This window comes from Lampetra planeri, chromosome 8, assembly GCF_965212315.1.
Source record: "Lampetra planeri chromosome 8, kcLamPlan1.2.h2, whole genome shotgun sequence".
Lineage (NCBI taxonomy): Eukaryota > Metazoa > Chordata > Hyperoartia > Petromyzontiformes > Petromyzontidae > Lampetra > Lampetra planeri.
In genome coordinates, this window is record NC_136114.1 from 543253 (window position 1) to 559271 (window position 16019).

The window sequence follows — 16019 nt, forward strand, 5'->3', positions numbered from 1 at the left end:
TTGAAAACGTTGATCATTTGACGTTAGGCTGACGTTATGATCAACATAGAATGTAGTTATGCAACATTTTCTAAAGGGCATTGCAACTTGAAATTTGTAAATTTTTCATGTTCTAGCTGATCACAAATAACATGTAAAGGATTTTTTTTGTTCTACATGTTTTTGTACGGGAATAAAGCAGTTACGTGATATGTCATCACCTTTTTAATTTCCCACTCTCCGTGAATGTGCGAATCTTTTACATCACGGAGATTAGATGAGTTATACTCTAAAACAACGATAATTATAAGCGGCATAACATAAATGTTTACATTTCCCCACCATAGTTGCAACACATTTACGAATGTCCGAAAAGGCATGAAAAATACAAAAATACACTCGGAAATTAAGTCGAATAGCTCCAACGTAGGGAACACACCGGCGAATTAGCGTTTACAGTCCCAACTTGTCTCGCATTGACATGCGTTTAAGTGAGTTTTAACTCTCGGTGAAATTTGCCTACAGTTCCTAAACAGCATATTACAGTAGAATAACCATTCATAAACGCAAATGGAGCTGCTGTTTTGGGGTGATAATGCAGTTTTATGCTTTATTTTGCACAGATGGAGTAATAGATAATGGCGAATATGAGTGGTTCACCATAATGATGAGCCTTGAGTATTTTCCCTGTACATCACTGCACCCTCACTTTATAGACAGCAGTACAGCCTGGATACATATTCAGATAATTCCTTTAAGTTAATGTTTTTAGCCATCGTTTGTCATTTTAATACACAAATATTCACGGATGTGTTGCTTATTTTCTACTATTACAAATTCTTAAAAATGTACCGTACGTAAACATGGAAAAGACAGATAATTGATTTGCAACAGATTTGCACCACCTCAGGTATTACTATTCTTCCCCATTGTTTCACGACAATTTGAACTTCATGTTATTCGCAGGCAGTGGCTTGAGGCTTTGTCAATTTTTATGTTATATATTTTTTTAATCTCCAAGTGTTTTAACGTGGACCTGAGCGGTGAGCAGCATGACAGTGCCCTTTGTTTAGGCGAGGTTTGGTAATTCTATATTCGGTTGCCTTTGTGCTGAGAGCCAGAGAGAGATGCCTGAGTGCGCTGTGCTATTATGAGATGTTTGGTAATTTGGTGGCTGTCTTGGCAGTGCTGCAGTGCAGATGTATACAGTACATGCAGGGGAAGGACCCCAGCTAGCAGCTGTTGGGCAGTGCTGGTTATTTTTGGTCATTGTCTAATGTGTTGGTGGTCCACAAATCGACTGGGGGAGACTTTGAAAGAGGAGAGGCATTCCAGACGACATCACAACCAGCAGCAGCAGCTGCCTCTTGTGAATCGACAGCCGCCGTTGCCACACTGCAGAGAAGCAGCCTTCCTCCATGAGACATCAGCCACATCGACCCTCCTCAGCACAATACTGTGAGGACCCACAAACATGCCCTCCAGAATTGATTTGTAGCTTTTGGTTTTAAGGCGCAGGACAAAGGGGTTGTAATTCTATATTCCGATGGTTTTATAATGCATTGGCCGGAAAAGCAACGTAAGAGAGTGGCATTTTTTTTGTCTTGTAATAACTGAGACGCGCGTGTAATGAGGCGAAACGATTGATAGGCAGTGCGATAGACGCCGCCGGTATTCACACCCTGGCTTGAAGAGAAAGCGCGCAATCCTTCAATGAAGAAACCCGCATTTTCTTCAGTATGCTCAAGTTTAAGGTTGTGAAGACAAAAAGGTAAGTGTGAAACGAAGCGTCGCTTTGAGAATGCCATGCTGGTGGGTTGAGGCTCGCATGATTCCGTGGCTCCGTGTACGAGGCGTGTATATTATTATTGTTGCCTTCATGAATTCCCTTTCTCCTTACGTCACCAGAGGCACATGGAAGCTCAGAGGGAGATGATGATGATGCATGCGGCGCTGTAACGCTCTAACCCCAACCAGCTTCACCGCAGATGCAGTATTTTCAACACTGACATTATTCCATTCATATTATTTGAGATGATGTTTATGTTTTATTTTTTGTACTGCATTTGAGACATTTAATCGCCAACAGGCATATTGCACGTTTCTAAATTATTTCGTATGCCTAAAATGGACAGCAACCGTATATTTGTGTATTCATGTGATACCGGATAATCTTACATTTGTAAAGTAGTATTGGGCAATGCACACGGTTATACACCTATATAAACGTCAACGTTTTCCGTGTATGATGTGTACATATAATTCATTGAACGAGACGTGCCTTACATGACAACGCCAGGAATAATTTCGATTGCCTGTTCACGTGAATGTAAATAATGTACTATAAATCCAGCGCTGTGCTGTCATTAGCTGGGTGTGGGTGAGGCTGAATGGGATATTTACATTCCATGGGAAAATCTGCAACTTGTGATGTTCTGAACCGGAGGCCGACTGGCGTCATTATTGCTTGAAAGTAGCACAGATCTGAATGTAATTGATGGCGGGTTGCATCGATTTCACTTCTGTGCACATATATAGTTCAAGTGTGAATTTACACCCGACGTTGCACGATAATGTTGAGATTGTTTGAAATTAAAATAGATCTAAACGCATAGTTACATGTGCAGTATATAATTAAAGCCCCCATTTCTACGCGTCCAAAAGACATTGGCATTTTACACCGCAGTACCGTCATTTGAATAACTGAAACATTCCAACACTGTACTGTGATTTATATATATACACACACAGGTACTGTCATTAATTTTCCACAATGTCCCTTTCAACGCTCGAAAATATCACATTGCGTCTGAAAGAAGAACAAAACACCCATCCCGGGTAGTGCTGTGATGCAAACAATGAATATGCACAGCACAGTTTATAGGAGTGATGACAATGATAGGCAGAGAGGGTGGGGATGGAGGAGGGTGGGGGGGGGGAGATCGATGCTGCAGAGCGGTGGTACAGAAGCTCTATGCTGTCAACACAATCACAGCATTACCTCCAGCAACACTGCCGCTACTACTACCTCGACTGACATTCGATGTTATCTCGTTGGCCTGGTACGCTGCAAGTCATGGGTTCGATCCCTACCCTGACCCCTGCTGCTGTTGTATATATTTGGAGTTTGCGGTGTCTCTCTCTCTCCCCGTGGTCGCGTGGATTTGTCTCCGGGGCCTCCGGGGGTTTCCCCCCCTCCACATTTAGAATCAACATCGCGGGTTTAGAGCATCCGGCTGCTATAAATGCCCACGTGATAATAAAGCCACTTCGTTTGTGATAGCCAGGTCGCCTCTAAAAAAGAGCTGCTGCATATCGCTCAGTGGGCCTTACCTGGTAAAATAAAAAAACATAGTTTTGTTTAATTCGGAAATCACTGCTGGTGAAAAAACTAAACAGTATTGTTTGTTAAAATCGTCCTCTGTTGTAATTGTGGAATGTATGTAACGGGCAAAACAATACAGTACTGTATCATTTAATATTGAAATAATTAAATGTGCATCGCACATTGTTTAATCGTCGTTTTATGCTTGTTTATTAGCTGGGAAAGCCTCAAGTCTCGCGGCTAACTTTTGAGAAGAGTGATCTAAGTTTTCACAGTCAGGGGCGACGAATCCCACTTACAGCACAGTACTTCACATTCCAATTCAGTCATTTGCAATGTAAATGTTTCAAATTTGTACAAAGATGCCGGAACACAGTGGACTAACTCTTGCGAATGGCGGCCGATGGATTCGAAACGGTGAACCTCTTGAATAAGCAGCAAACTCACTCCTGACTGGGTCACACAGCAAGCAGCACGTTTACACTATACGGTTAGAGTACACGGTACTCTACTCACGAATAAACTACAAGTCTGAAGTAAATTACGGAAAGTCAGAACAGAAGGGCCTCCTGACTCCCACTCCTGCACCATCTCCATAATTCACGTTGTAGAGATATTTCTGGAGTGATGATACATTTCCTTTTCAAAGTTTGGTGTGGTTTTAACATTCAGAATCTCGACTAACAACCCTGAGTTAGTAGAGCCATCCCGGTTGACAAAGCAGTGCCTTTTGGCATGAGGAGGCTGTGAGAAGAGAGGGCGACATTACATGTAAGACTGAGCTTTCTAATGACAGCAAATCGTTATTTGATATTTCACGTCACATTTGAAATGGTATTTCCATAAACAAAAGAATTGGACTAGTGCACATCAATTCTTTTGATCCAATTTTTGAGTGAACAATTTTCAGTCCCAATGCATGAAAAACATGTTTTGTTTGATTGGAAATGCTTAATTATGTATTGTAGTGCCTGTCGAATTAAATTCAATACTATTTGTTGATGTGGTTCAGAGTTAATGCACATCACATATGGAGCGGAGTTAAGAAATGGGAGTAAAGTGGAATGGATGCAGCAAACTTCTGGAAATAAGTTTGCAGTTCATATAAAAGTTAATTGAAAACCAGTGAAAGGACATGAAATGACTGTAATGTGATATACAATCTTGATTTTAAGCTTTCGTGACTGCAGGAATTCATACTCTTTGGTTCTTTCGGTCAAGTCGCGTAGGTATAAAATAAAATAAATCACGTTTCGGGCGCAACACAAGCGTCCATCATCAGGTGATGATGGACGCTTGTGTTGTGCCAGAAACGTCGTGATTTATTTTATTTATACCTATGTGACTTTACCGAAAGAACCAAAGAGTATGTGATATACAATGTTGAGTTTTCAAATTGTGTACAGTCTGGAGATGTATTTTGGTAAAAGTATAGAATATTCTGTCCAGTATTTCTATGCTTTAAAACTGTAATGCAATAACAGTATCGTTTCAAACCAAACCAAACACTTTACATTTGAATCATGGTGATGTTCCCAACACAATTTTAGTTGCTTTCTACATTTGGTTAACAAATTGTCTTGCAAACTGAGAAAATAAATATACAGTATAAACCAGAGTACTATAAGATGGCAGTGTATTTTATTTTCTCATGTGCACCAGGGGAATGTGTGCTGTCCACAGAATGCAGGGCTGTTTACTATCATGCACACTGAATTGTGACATTGACTCATCTACTGTAAGCTAATTTTATAACCTTACTAGCGGAAGTACCCGGCTTTGCCCGGGTGAAAAATATATTTCTTAAAAACCTTACATATATATACACAGATACTAAGGTATTGTCAAAGCCCGGTGGGCTGTTTGTACATTTCTCCACCAACAAATATATAAGAGGCTTTCACAAGTCCAAAAAGTTGTAGAAAGTGTGGGGTAAATAGTTGATGTCAAAATGTTTCCGAAAATTGTGGTCTCCCCCCCCCCCTCAAAAAATATCTTTACCCCTCGTAGGTATATATACTAACAACACCTTACATACAACAGAGGAAGTGGTATCTATTGACTCTGTAGTAGTATCTGCTGACTGTACCGTAGTATATACTGAGCCAGTAGTAGCTACTGACTGTGTAGTAGTATTTAGTGACTGTAATAACTACTGACCATGGTAGTATTTACTGGGCCTACAGTAGTATCTACCGACTATATACTCGTAACGACTAACTGTATAGTATCTGCTGACTCTATAGTTGTATCCACTGACTATAGTAGTAACTACAAAATCTATAGCAGTATCTACTCACTCTATAATAGTATCTACTGACTCTAGTAGCTACTCACCGTAGCAGTATGTACTGACTGTATAGTAGTATATACTAACTGTAGCAGTATTGACTGACTGTAGTGGTATATACTGACTGTTTTAGTATTTATTATAGCGGTATCTACCAACTCGATAGCAGTATCTACTATCACTACAGCAGTGTATACCGACTGAGGTCGTACCTGCTATCACTACAGCAGTGCATACTGCTGTGTTGGTACCTGCTATGATTACAGCAGTGCATACTGCTGTGGTGGTATCTGCTATGATGAGAGGAGTACATATTGTGGTGGTGGTACCTGGTATGATAACAGCAGTGCATATTGACTGTACTCATCATTCACCCTCACCATTCACCACTCACAACTCACCCTTACCACTCATCCTCACCACTCACCACTCCCACTCACTATTCACCATTCACCCTCACAACTCACCACTCACCAACCTCCCTCACCAATCTCCCTCACCACTCACCACTCACCCTCACCAATCACCACTCACCCTCACCACTCACTCTCACCACTAACCCTCACCACTAACCCTCACCACTCTCACTCACCACTCTCCCTCACCACTCACCACTCACTCTCACCATTCACCCTCACCATTCAGCCGTACCACTCACCCTCACCACTCACCCTCACCACTCACCGTCACAACCACCACTCACCCTCACCACTCAACTTCACCCTCACTACTCACCATTCATCCTCACCAAACACCACTGACAAATCACCACTCACCACTCTCCACTAACCCTCACCACTCAACCTCACCACTCACCCTCAAAACTAACCACTCTCTCACCACTCACCCTCACCACTCACCCTCACCACTCACCCTCACCACTCACCCTCACCACTCACGCTCACCACTCACCCCTCACCGCTCACCACTCACCCATCACCACTCACAACCGCCACTCACCCTCACCACTCATCCTCACCACTCACCCTCACAACAACCACTCACCCTCACCACTCACCCTGACCACTCACCACTCATCCTCACCAATCACACACTCACCAATCACCACTCACCCGCACTGCTCACCCTCACCACTCACGCTCACCCTCACCACTCACCCCTCACTAATCACCACTCATAACCGCCACTCACCCTCACCACTCACCCTCAACACTCACCCTCACCACTCACCGTCACCACTCACCCTCACCACTCATCCTCACCAATCACACCCTCAACAATCACCACTCACACTCACCACTCACCCTCACCACTCACTCTCACCACTCACCCTCACAACAACCACTCACCCTCAACGCTCAGCACTCACCCTCACCACTCACCACTCATCCTCACCAATCACACCCGCACCAATCACCACTCACCCTCACCACTTGCCACTCACCCTCACCACTCACCACTCACCCTCACCATTCACCCTCACCACTCTCCCTCACCACTCTCCCTCACCACTCACCAGTCACGCTCACCACTCACCCTCACTACTCACCACTCACCCTCAACACTCACCCTCACCTCTCACCACTCACCCTCACCACTCACCCTCACCACTCACCCTGACCACTCACCCTGACCACTCACCACTCATCCTCACCAATCACACCCTCACCAATCACCACTCACCCTCACTGCTCACCCTCACCACTCACCCTCACCACTCACCCTCACCATTCACCACTCACGCTCACCCTCACCACACACCGCTCACTAATCACCACTCACAACCGCCACTCACCCTCACCACTCACCCCTCATCCTCACCAATCACACCCTCAACAATCACCACTCACCCTCACCACTCACGCTCAACACTCACCCTCACCACTCATGCTCACCACTAACCCTCACCAGTCACCCTCACCACTCACTAATCACCTCTCACAACCGTCACTCACCCTCACCACTCACTCTTACCACTCACCCTCATCACTCACCCTCACCACTCACCCTCACAACAACCACTCACCCTCACTACTCATCCTCACCAATCGCACCCTCACCAATCACCACTCACCCTCACTGCTCACCCTCACCGCTCACCACTCAATCTCACCCTCACCACTCACGCTCACCCTCACCACTCACCTCTCACTAATCAGTAATCACCACTCACAACTGCCACTCACCCTCCCCACTCACCCTCACCACTCACCCTCACCAATCACCACTCACCCTCACCACTCACCCTCACCATTCACCCTCACCACTCACCCTCACCATTCACCCTCACCACTTTCCCTCACCACTCTCCCTCACCACTCACCCTCACCACTCACCAGTCACGCTCACCACTCACCCTCACTACTCACCACTCACCTTCAACACTCACCCTCACCGCTCACCACTCACCCTCAACACTCACCCTCACCGCTCACCACTCACCCTGACCACTCACCACTCATCCTCACCAATCACATCCTCACCAATCACCACTCACCCTCACTGCTCACCCTCACCGCTCACCCTCACCACTCACCACTCACGCTCACCCTCATCACTCACCCCTCACTAATCACCACTCACAACCGCCACTCACCCTCACCACTCACCCTCACCACTCACCCCTCACTAATCACCACTAACCCTCACCACTCACCCTCACCACTCACTAATCACCTCTCACAACCGTCACTCACCCTCACCACTCACTCTTACCACTCACCCTCACCACTCACCCTCACAACAACCACTCACCCTCACAACAACTACTCACCCTCACTACTCACCCTCACCACTCATCCTCACCAATCACACCCTCACCAATCACCACTCACCCTCACTGCTCACCACTCAACCTCACCACTCACGCTCACCCTCACCACTCACCCCTCACTAATCACCACTAACAACCGCCACTCACCCTCCCCACTCACCCTCACCACTCACCCTCACCAATCACCACTCAACCTCACCACTTACCACTCACCCTCACTACTCACCCTCACCACTCTCCCTCACCACTCTCCCTCACCACTCTCCCTCACCACTCTCCCTCACCACTCTCCCTCACCAATCACCACTCACCCTCACCACTCACCCTCACCACTCACTACTCTCCCTCACCACTCTCCCTCACCACTCTCCCTCACCACTCTCCCTCACCACTCTCCCTCACCACTCTCCCTCACCACTCACCCTCACTACTCACCCTAACCACTCACCACTCACCCTCAACACTCACCCTCACCGCTCACCACTCACCCTCACCACTCACCCTGACCACTCACCACTCATCCTCACCAATCACACCCTCACCAATCACCACTCACCCTCACTGCTCACCCTCACCACTCACCCTAACCACTCACGCTCACCCTCACCACTCACCCCTCACTAATCACCACTCACAACCGCCACTCACCCTCACCACTCACCCTCACCACTCACCCTCACTACTCACCACTCATCCTCACCAATCACACCCTCAACAATCACCACTCACCCTCACCACTCACGCTCAACACTCACCCTCACCACTCATGCTCACCACTAACCCTCACCACTCACCCTGATCCACTCACTAATCACCTCTCACAACCGTCACTCACCCTCACCACTCACTCTTACCACTCACCCTCACCACTCACCCTCACAACAACCACTCACCCTCACAACAACCACTCACCCTCACTACTCACCCTCACCACTCATCCTCACCAATCACACCCTCACCAATCACCACTCACCCTCACCACTTGCCACTCACACCTTCACCACTCACCACTCACCCTCACCATTCACCCTCACCACTCTCCCTCACCACTCTCCCTCACCACTCACCAGTCATGCTCACCACTCACCCTCACTACTCACCCTCAACACTCACCCTCAACTCTCACCACTCACCCTCACCACTCACCCTCACCACTCACCCTGACCACTCACCACTCATCCTCACCAATCACACCCTCACCAATCACCACTCACCCTCACTGCTCACCCTCACTGCTCATCCTCACCACTCACCCTCACCACTCACCCTCACCATTCACCACTCACGCTCACCCTCACCACACATCCCTCACTAATCACCACTCACAACCGCCACTCACCCTCACCACTCACCCCTCATCCTCACCAATCACACCCTCAACAATCACCACTCACCCTCACCACTCACGCTCAACACTCACCCTCACCACTCATGCTCACCACTAACCCTCACCACTCACCCTCACCACTCACTAATCACCTCTCACAACCGTCACTCACCCTCACCACTCACTCTTACCACTCACCCTCATCACTCACCCTCACCACTCACCCTCACAACAACCACTCACCCTCACTACTCACCCTCACCAATCACCACTCACCCTCACTGCTCACCCTCACCGCTCACCACTCAACCTCACCCTCACCACTCACGCTCACCCTCACCACTCACCTCTCACTAATCACCACCCACAACTGCCACTCACCCTCCCCACTCACCCTCACCACTCACCCTCACCAATCACCACTCACCCTCACCACTCACCCTCACCATTCACCCTCACCACTCACACTCACCATTCAACCTCACCACTTTCCCTCACCACTCTCCCTCACCACTCACCCTCACCAGTCACGCTCACCACTCACCATCACTACTCACCACTCACCCTCAACACTCACCCTCACCGCTCACCACTCACCCTCACCGCTCACCACTCACCCTGACCACTCACCACTCATCCTCACCAATCACCTCCTCACCAATCACCACTCACCCTCACTGCTCACCCTCACCGCTCACCCTCACCACTCACCCTCATCACTCACGCTCACCCTCACCACTCACCCCTCACTAATCACCACTCACAACTGCCACTCACCCTCACCACTCACCCTCACCACTCACCCCTCACTAATCACCACTAACCCTCACCACTCACCCTCACCACTCACTAATCACCTCTCACAACCGTCACTCACCCTCACCACTCACTCTTACCACTCACCCTCACCACTCACCCTCACAACAACCACTCACCCTCACTGCTCACCCTCACTGCTCATCCTCACCACTCACCCTCACCACTCACCCTCACCATTCACCACTCACGCTCACCCTCACCACACACCCCTCACTAATCACCACTCACAACCGCCACTCACCATCACCACTCACCCCTCATCCTCACCAATCACACCCTCAACAATCACCACTCACCCTCACCACTCACGCTCAACACTCACCCTCACCACTCATGCTCACCACTAACCCTCACCACTCACCCTCACCACTCACTAATCACCTCTCACAACCGTCACTCACCCTCACCACTCACTCTTACCACTCACCCTCATCACTCACCCTCACCACTCACCCTCACAACAACCACTCACCCTCACTACTCACCCTCACCAATCACCACTCACCCTCACTGCTCACCCTCACCGCTCACCATTCAACCTCACCCTCACCACTCACGCTCACCCTCACCACTCACCTCTCACTAATCACCACCCACAACTGCCACTCACCCTCCCCACTCACCCTCACCACTCACCCTCACCAATCACCACTCACCCTCACCACTCACCCTCACCATTCACCCTCACCACTCACACTCACCATTCAACCTCACCACTTTCCCTCACCACTCTCCCTCACCACTCACCCTCACCAGTCACGCTCACCACTCACCATCACTACTCACCACTCACCCTCAACACTCACCCTCACCGCTCACCACTCACCCTCACCGCTCACCACTCACCCTGACCACTCACCACTCATCCTCACCAATCACCTCCTCACCAATCACCACTCACCCTCACTGCTCACCCTCACCGCTCACCCTCACCACTCACCCTCATCACTCACGCTCACCCTCACCACTCACCCCTCACTAATCACCACTCACAACTGCCACTCACCCTCACCACTCACTCTCACCACTCACCCCTCACTAATCACCACTAACCCTCACCACTCACCCTCACCACTCACTAATCACCTCTCACAACCGTCACTCACCCTCACCACTCACTCTTACCACTCACCCTCACCACTCACCCTCACAACAACCACTCACCCTCACTGCTCACCCTCACTGCTCATCCTCACCACTCACCCTCACCACTCACCCTCACCATTCACCACTCACGCTCACCCTCACCACACACCCCTCACTAATCACCACTCACAACCGCCACTCACCATCACCACTCACCCCTCATCCTCACCAATCACACCCTCAACAATCACCACTCACCCTCACCACTCACGCTCAACACTCACCCTCACCACTCATGCTCACCACTAACCCTCACCACTCACCCTCACCACTCACTAATCACCTCTCACAACCGTCACTCACCCTCACCACTCACTCTTACCACTCACCCTCATCACTCACCCTCACCACTCACCCTCACAACAACCACTCACCCTCACTACTCACCCTCACCAATCACCACTCACCCTCACTGCTCACCCTCACCGCTCACCACTCAACCTCACCCTCACCACTCACGCTCACCCTCACCACTCACCTCTCACTAATCACCACCCACAACTGCCACTCACCCTCCCCACTCACCCTCACCACTCACCCTCACCAATCACCACTCACCCTCACCACTCACCCTCACCATTCACCCTCACCACTCACACTCACCATTCAACCTCACCACTTTCCCTCACCACTCTCCCTCACCACTCACCCTCACCAGTCACGCTCACCACTCACCATCACTACTCACCACTCACCCTCAACACTCACCCTCACCGCTCACCACTCACCCTCACCGCTCACCACTCACCCTGACCACTCATCCTCACCAATCACCTCCTCACCAATCACCACTCACCCTCACTGCTCACCCTCACCGCTCACCCTCACCACTCACCCTCATCACTCACGCTCACCCTCACCACTCACCCCTCACTAATCACCACTCACAACTGCCACTCACCCTCACCCTCACCACTCACCCCTCACTAATCACCACTAACCCTCACCACTCACCCTCACCACTCACTAATCACCTCTCACAACCGTCACTCACCCTCACCACTCACTCTTACCACTCACCCTCACCACTCACCCTCACAACAACCACTCACCCTCACAACAACCACTCACCCTCACTACTCACCCTCACCACTCATCCTCACCAATCACACCCTCACCAATCACCACTCACCCTCACTGCTCACCACTCAACCTCACCACTCACGCTCACCCTCACCACTCACCCCTCACTAATCACCACTAACAACCGCCACTCACCCTCCCCACTCACCCTCACCACTCACCCTCACCAATCACCACTCACTCTCACCACTTACCACTCACCCTCACCACTCACTACTCACCCTCACTACTCTCCCTCACCACGCTCCCTCACCACTCTCCCTCACCACTCACCACTCACCCTCACCACTTACCACTCACCCTCACCACTCACTACTCTCCCTCACCACTCTCCCTCACCACTCTCCCTCACCACTCTCCCTCACCAGTCACGCTCACCACTCACCACTCACGCTCACCACTCACCCTCACTACTCACCCTAACCACTCACCACTCACCCTCAATACTCACCCTCACCGCTCACCACTCACCCTCACCACTCACCCTGACCACTCACCACTCATCCTCACCAATCACACCCTCACCAATCACCACTCACCCTCACTGCTCACCCTCACCACTCACCCTAACCACTCACGCTCACCCTCACCACTCACCCCTCACTAATCACCACTCACAACCGCCACTCACCCTCACCACTCACCCTCACTACTCACCACTCATCCTCACCAATCACACCCTCAACAATCACCACTCACCCTCACCACTCACGCTCAACACTCACCCTCACCACTCATGCTCACCACTAACCCTCACCACTCACCCTCACCACTCACTAATCACCTCTCACAACCGTCACTCTCCCTCACCACTCTCCCTCACCACTCTCCCTCACCACTCTCCCTCACCACTCTCCCTCACCACTCTCCCTCACCACTCTCCCTCACCACTCTCCCTCACCACTCATCCTCACCAATCACACCCTCACCAATCACCACTCACCCTCACTGCTCACCACTCAACCTCACCCTCACCACTCACGCTCACCCTCACCACTCACCCCTCACTAATCACCACTAACAACCGCCACTCACCCTCCCCACTCACCCTCACCCTCACCAATCACCACTCACTCACCACTCACCACTCACCCTCACCCTCACCACTCTCCCTCACCACTCTCCCTCACCACTCTCCCTCAAAGGGCGATCCTAAAGGAATCTACAACCTTCGATGATTCCTTTGCGCGATTCAAAGAATCGATTCCTGGCGCATAGGAGGTTTCCATTTTTAATTACAGAGTTTTATTTTCATTGTTATGTTATGTTTTAAAGTTTTCAGGAGTTTTTAATTATATTTTAGCCCCGGTCAACACCGGATATTTCCCATTCGTAGCAGTTTATATCAACTCTATAACCAACTTATATTAAACGGAATTAAGGCGATTCTAAATGAATCTACAACCTTCGATTCCTTTTCGCGATTCATAGAATCGATTCTTGGCGCGGTCGGGTTTAGAGTTTTAATTACACAGTTGTATTTTCATTGGGATGTAATGTTTTAAAGTTTTCAGAAGATTTTAAATGTATTTTCCCCCGGGCAACGCTGGGTATATCGAGTTTATACCACAAAGTCGTCGCCTGACAGAGTTGCGTGTCGAGGCCTAGTACCGTGCAGAGCCTCCGGCCTCGCCTAGATTGCCCAACCGGCTGAGGCTGGGTACTGGGGCCGTTACCCACCCTCCCCCCCCCACAATAATACTGTCTAATCGCTATAATTTTATTATCTACCGACCCTATAATAGTAATTGCACACATTGGGGTGGGGGGGGGGAGTGAAGAGGACGTGAAACTTTGATGAATTTACCTCAGAGTCGCGTGTTAATGCGTGCGCATATTTTTAACGGGAATTAAAAATGGCGTCCACCCCACAGCGAAGTTGTTGCTACCCGTTGCCAGGGGCAACCGCCGTGGTCCGCGCCGGTGGGCGATATTAAATAAATAAATAAAGATTTAAATAAATAAATAAAGAGACATCGCACTAAATCGATAATCGGTCCGATCTAAAGTTTAGAGACGAAAAATCAGAAATGCCTAAGTTTACCGCGGGGCCGGGGGCGTGCCCACCTGCAAAATTTAATCTCGGCGAACCCCACAGTCCGAGAGCTACATCCCCCGCAAGGGAGCGTACGCAGACGGACAGACGGACGGACAGACAGACAGTCAGACAGACAAAAAATGAATTATATAGGTTAGATGCCAACGGTTACACATGCAGCATGGGAACAACACTTTTAACTGACCAGAGAAATGTCCTCGCGGGCTTTAAGTTTGCTACTACACCATACAGAGCTGAATATCTTACTAAACAAAATACCGAGCTCACTCGTATTGCTCCATTAGGATGACACTTCACAAGCAGCGAGCAGTTGCTTGTAATTGCTTCCGGCATCTTGGCATTACTTGTTTAGGGCTTGCTACATCAATAATAATAATACAAGCAGCAGGTCTTAGTAGATTCTGATTTCATTAAATTCAGAGGACTAATAAAAATATTTTTTAATTTACTGTTTATACAGCAAATACGTTAAAATGTACAGTAAATACTGTGGGTTGTCAGCAGTGACCATCTGTTTTAAATATTTTACCAAATATGACCGACTAAGCTATTTAGCCCTTTTTTAGAAGTAATATGGCCACACATCATGTGGCGACTTATAGCAGCCACATATTCTAAACGCGTGTTTCTAAATATGGAGGGGAAAACCAGAGGACCCGGAGAAAAATCCACGCAACCACGGGGGAGAACATTAAAACTCCAAATATACAGATGTCAGGGTCGGGATCGAACCCACGACCTCCTGAATACCAGCCGAGCTAGTTAACGTATCACCATCATGGCGCCCTAAACGGTATTGAGATAACAGTACAGAAATTACCGATGTGCATTACATACAGTACACTGATTTCAATCTAGGGTATCATGAATTACAGAACTTTAAAAGAGTAATGTCAAATAACTTGTTTTGTTCCATGTATAAATTAACATTATTCATTCCTATGGATGAAATGTGCGTGCTGTAGCCATCATAAATCGACGTCTTATGTTTGAAGTCCAGTTGATGGCTCCACGAGATGGAGTCAAGGTACTCCGCGCAGTGCTCGTGAGAGTCAACGGACACACAGGCCACGATTCTTCTGCCAGTAGCCAATCAGTATGCGCCCGAGTCACTCATTGCTCACACCCCAAGTGACCTGCAATTCGACTGCTATATTTAAACGAGTGAAGAGACAACCGTATACTCCGAGTAACATTCACCCACAGTAACCGTGCAGTGCTGCAATTTGATGGCACAGCGGCTTGTCTGCTGACATG

General features: G+C 48.8%; 1 long non-coding RNA gene across 1 annotated transcript in view; it reads left to right on the forward strand.

Annotated features, from left to right (window-relative positions):
• Positions 1-1186: 1186 nt before the first annotated feature.
• Positions 1187-16019, forward strand: part of LOC144720186 (uncharacterized) — a 32153-nt gene continuing 17320 nt past the window's right edge. Inside the window, exon 1 of the long non-coding RNA XR_013585722.1 lies at positions 1187-1750. This is a non-coding gene — a long non-coding RNA (uncharacterized LOC144720186). The remainder of the gene's footprint in view (positions 1751-16019) is intronic.